Genomic DNA, 5,884 nt, shown 5'->3' on the forward strand with positions numbered 1-5,884 from the left:
ATATGAATGTATGTATGCATGGTTATACTTAGGCTCATACATATATATATATATGACACATTCACACTCATAATGTAAAAGAATATCTATGAATGAACCAACAACTGCTCACAAAAGATATGAACTAATGCGTATATCTTTATATTTTCCGTGTATAGGTTTCAAAATCGTTTCTCAAAGTTTCATGGCACACGCGTGCATGCAGATACACAGGTACATATGTACGCACACATTTGTGCAAACATGCATATTCTTTTCTACTCTAGGCATAAGGCCCGAAATTTTGGAGGAAGGGGCCAGTCGATAAGATCGACTCCAGTACGCGACTAGTACTTAATTTATTGACCCCGAAAGTATGGAAAGCAAAGTCAACCTCGGCGGAATTTGAACTCAGAACGTAAAAACAGACGAAATACCGTTAAACATTTGCTGGATATTTGCCCTTTGAATGCTAACGTGCAGGTCAATGATTAAACTGGATTAATCTAAGGAACATTATTCTGATGGGCTTGGAGAATAGTTTGGAGTCTTTATTCGTTAGTTCAGTCTACATGCCGAAGCTGATTGGTCAGCGATAACAGACAGAGTTGCTTGTTCATACATGTCTGAATGAACAATCTAAGAATGTTAGCTTGCGTACTATGTATTGTAGATGTCAGGTCAGTATGTAGCGCTAATGATCGGCACAAGAGGGACATACGATTAAAACCAAGCATACATTAGCTAATATGCTTTTGGATTTAGGGAAGATAGAAATATAACATCATTTATAAACTATTAATAATTAACGATCTGGAATTAATTAACATGGTTTTTCTTCTTGATAAATAGCAGTAGTTGCAATAGCATTTTTATCCCAAGACAGAGTTTACAAGCACTCGAATAGTTAAGGACTCATCAATGGTTGCTCAATGAGATGTTTGGGAAGGAATTTTTTTGCTTCCTGAATCTCTATATACTATAATAGAGAATGCAGCTTATTAAATAAGTATGTAACAATTACTAAAAGTACTAAAAGAAAGCAATTATTAAAGGGTTGACCGTCTGGAAGTATTTTTATAAATTCATGTTCTAAGAAATTTCCTATAATTTCGATTTCTCAAGTTAACTGAATTTTTTAAACTCCATTTTCTAGCAAATTTAAATATTCATTGCATTCACTGCGTCCAATTCTTCACAGATTTCAATATTCATTGCATTCACTGCAGAGTATTCCATTTTCATTTGTAAAGTCTCTCACTTTCTCTTGTAAATTTTAATTCGCTATTTGGAAAACCGACAGTTTATTCTACTAATGAATGCGTAATGTAAAATCATTATTTATTGAATGAAATTTTTTTTAAATACCCATATTATTTTTGAACGTGGTATAGCTGACAGAAGAGCTTTCAAAGCTGGGTAATTACGATTAGAAGACGAGGAGAAAAAAGTTACCTACAAGTACTCGAAACTTGCACCTTATTCACAGTTTCCAAGCATTCTATACCACTAAGCCAATATATAAACAAATAAGTTGTACGAGCGACTTCAACAGTGACACACACACACACAAATGAAAGGCAATTAATGTGTGTGGAGGTGCATGTGTGCGCGCGCGTGTGTGCATGTGTATATGTGTGTGTGTGTGTGTGTGTGTGTATGTGTGTGTGTGTGTGTGTGTACTCACTGACAAAACTTCGTGCTGCATCACTTTTGTGAAGTTTTGCTAGTGAACAGGTCACGGTTTCAAAGCGAAGAAAATATTTTGACACAAATTAAACTTTAATGTTGAAGTGAAACTGGTAAAACTTAAATACAGCGGTCCCTTAGCGGTACTACTTAAATACAGAGGTACTACTTTAATACAGGTGTTACGTACAAAACATTTAAAAAGTACACTGTGTGGACGTGTAATAACACCCTAACCCTAACTAACCTTAAAATCCCAAAAACTAACCCTAAAACTACTCCCACCTTCATATGGTTACGTAGATGCATCGGGACCGCTGTATTTAAGTAGTGCCGTGAAACTAACAGCTTTTGTGTGTTCTCGAATGGCTTACAAACATCTTCCACGATGCAATTATTTTTGTTTCAGCACGCGATCTCAGATCAAGTCACTTGCTATGCAAGTACATCTCCGTAATTCTTTTATATCACTGTGGATAAATGCCAGCAACGACCTTCTCATGTTCGCCAATATTCTAATTTCTAAACAAAAACAATCGGGGGCAGGAAGTGGGGTTGCTAAAAATTCATAATTTCTCAAATTTTCTTTTTTATAGCATATAAACGTATTTAAGGGGGGGGGGTATTGAAAAGCATAAATACATGCGAGAGTGATAAAGAAACGAGGTGGGTTGTCTTTGGATGTGCTAGAAACAACAGCCAATCGCCTTAAATCACTCACTTTTCCCTCTGGAAATATTAACACCTTTTTTTTTATCGAAAATGTTCATCTCATGGTTTTGATGTGCAAAAAAAAAAAAAAAGACACTGGACAAAATAGGTCTGGAGTGGGATGATGAGGGAGGAGGTATAAAAAAAAAGAGTTTCCAAAACTTTTTTCGTACGAAGATGCTCTCCCAACCCCATCCTTTCGAAGACTGGCTTAAAATGGGGAAAATCCCCAAAAAGATTTTCCCCACAAATTTCTTTATAATCGTAATTTATGCCATTTGAAAGAGATTTGTATAAATTTTCATTAAAAATGAAGATCTGCTGTTAGAAACGTCAAGAATATTTTTCTTCTTTTAAAAAGCTGGAACTTCAATTGGCTATGGTGTAAAACGCCATGGAAAGATCCATGCCAGCAGTATCATTCAGAGAGAACATTCGAATTTTGATAAATTGTGATTGCAGACTACCAACAGCACAAGTTCTAATGGGCTGGACATGTTGCAAGGTTCACACCGTGTGGTTGGGAAGCAAACTTCTTACCACACAGCCACTCCTGCCCCGATTTCATATATATTTTTTCTACATGCATGTATGCATATGTATGTACATTATTAAAATTCAAAGTGATAAAATAAAATTTTTAAATACAAAAGAAAACAAGAACAAAAACGACTAATTGAAACTTGAGAACTGTTGTATATATTGAAAAAGTAATAATGAAATAGAAATTAAATAAAATGTAAACAAAATGTGATTACCTGAAAACCAGCAACACCAATATCTGGAAAGGAAAAATTGAGAAAAAATATGTACTTAAAATTAAGGCATAACACATTAACCATACAAAATATGAAAAGTAAATATAAAGAAAATTGTGTACAAATGCAAAGAAAATTTTTAATTAGTTTTGTAACTAATTGCAAGAGAGAAGAACTGGGAATATATCATGAAACTCTCAAAAGAATAATAATTATTTAATAAGTAGTGTTAATAATCAATTTGAATAATGGTTATTTAGATAGCAAAACAATAAAATGTCTGCATGGACACCCATACATATATATATAAATATATATGATGATACGTAGTAGTAAGATCCAAGGATCTAGGTGTAGGAAGTTAGTAAGCTTCGAGCAGTTTGTAGAAGAAAACAAACAACTTTCAGGGACAATAATAGTGTATTGGCTTAGATGGTTGTATGTGTTTGCCACATCGAAGTTCGATAAGCTGAAAAGGTTCTGTTCTAGTTCATGGTTAACATCCAGGGTTCCTAAATATGCAAATGAAAATCTAAATGTCGGGAATGGAGCATCTAAAATCCAAGCTACACTTGTTTCCCAGCTAGCAGAAACCTCAACGAGGAGTACTCCACTAGCTATTTATTAGGCCAAAGATACCTTAGGAAAATGAAGGTCACATTGATGTCAAGGGATCCTAAGTTAACTCACAGGAGATGTTATTTAAAATGAGTGGCGAAGATGGAAGTGAAGAAACAAAATGGAAGACCATATATATGAAGAAATAAAATATGGGAGTGGACACTAAAGTTAATAAAGAAAAGTAGAGGGAAAAAGAGGGGGGAATTTTGATTAGATTGAAACTGATTAGGGGAAGATCGTTGTGAATATAAGGTTGTGGTCATTTACTATATGAATGGTAAATACATAAATATATTGTCACACCCGTTTATGTACATTTAAACAGAATCAAAGGAAAGAAAAAATTTAAGAAGTAAAACTATCAGGAGAAGAAGATGAAGGGAAGTGGATTTGCTAGATGAGAGTAAGAAAGAAGGCAAGATGGAAAATAAAGTTACATAGTAGTTTGAGGTAAATTGGTGGTTTACCCTTAACAGTAAAACTATATTTTCTCATATCTGCGCGCACGGATATATTTTCTCTCTGCACCTGTAGTATCCTATAGGTGTGCACGCGTACGTACAAGCCTGCATATTCTCAGGTGCAAAGAGGAAGATGTAGAGAGATCGCGAGGTTAAGGAAATATAAATGTTATAAATACATAGAAGACCTGCAAGTGGAGGTGGACAAATAGTTAGAGAATGATTGGGGAGGGTGGTATTATTTGTACCTTGAGAATGTGTTGCATAAACTATGTTTACAATTTCCTTAGCGTCCAATAACACAGTACTTGCACCACGTCCTCACGTTGTTGTTTTTCTTGCTTGTTCTTGTTTGGATTGACAATATATATACATATACATATATATATATATATATATATATATATATATATATATATATATATATATATATATATATATATATATATATATATATATATAGAGAGAGAGAGAGAGAGAGAGAGATACATACATACATACATACATACATACATACATACACGCATACAAATACGAATAGAAAAGCTCTTGCTTAAAGAAGTGTACCACTCTGTTTAACACTTTCCTCTATTCCTTAATTTGAAAGGCATTTACATTGAGATTTGAACCACTGACCGTTGAATCCTCTGAAGGTATCCTACTCAGACCAACATGGAAAGTGAATGTAGAACATTAATGATGATGCATGTGTGTATGAGCAAATGTATAAATATTACTATGTAATACATACACACACATATATGTGTGTGTATATATATAGAAAAAGAGAGAGAGACAGACACACGGTGATAGAGAGAGGCAGAATCAAAGATATGCAGAAATAGCAACTGAAAAATAAATATTGCTAATATAGTAAGAATACGTTATTTGTCATCGATGATAGGAGATACTTATATCATAGAAGTTCCTTAGAAACACACACAAGCACACAAACACACAGAGAAAGATGTACACGTCTTTATATGTATATGTGCATACACACTCATACACCCCCTCAACTACCATCCATCTCTCACATTCCCCACTTGCATATCATTTCATTCCCTAACCTTACCTGGTCCCCACTTCTCACAACTATATCTATCAATATTAAAAAAGAATAAATAAAGTTCAAAGAGACGGAAATTGAGCAAATTCTTTAGACCATATTAAAGTGGATCACAAAAAGTCTCAGAAAACTGCCAAGCAGACCCTCAAGTAAAATAATTTCAAACTGTGTATGCATGTCTGAGTGTATGAATCTTTGTGCAAGTGTACACATACAGACCCATGTGTGTGTGTGTGTGTGTGTCTGTCTGTGTGTACATATATATGCATTTCTTTGCGTCGTATATACATATTTGACTGAATATATATATGTATACACATTATTTACATGCATACCCACACATACAAGCACATGGTATATTAAAATGCATGCGTGTGTGTGTATGTATGCCTATGTACATGTGTGTATACATTTATGGTCACATACAGGTGTTGGTAGCTGCCATAACTAGTTGTAGGGTGGGGAAGTAACTGTGACTCACCTTACCTCTAAGAATGTTGGCTTCAAAACGATATACAGACAAGGATATTTTATGATAAACATGTACATACTTTATATATATGTGTGTGTGCATATAAGTGTCTGCATATGTACAT

The 5,884-nt window shown here is 34.2% G+C and overlaps 1 protein-coding gene across 2 annotated transcripts in view; it reads right to left on the reverse strand.

Annotated features, from left to right (window-relative positions):
- The window catches only part of LOC106876779 (uncharacterized), a 790,885-nt gene that overhangs the window by 89,215 nt on the left and 695,786 nt on the right, over nt 1-5,884 (reverse strand). For both annotated transcript variants that reach the window (XM_052973996.1, XM_052973995.1), the window contains exon 6: nt 3,138-3,160. The gene's annotated coding sequence lies outside the window, so the exon portion shown is untranslated. The remainder of the gene's footprint in view (nt 1-3,137; nt 3,161-5,884) is intronic.

The sequence above is a fragment of the Octopus bimaculoides genome, chromosome 17, assembly GCF_001194135.2.
Source record: "Octopus bimaculoides isolate UCB-OBI-ISO-001 chromosome 17, ASM119413v2, whole genome shotgun sequence".
In the NCBI taxonomy this organism is placed as follows: domain Eukaryota; kingdom Metazoa; phylum Mollusca; class Cephalopoda; order Octopoda; family Octopodidae; genus Octopus; species Octopus bimaculoides.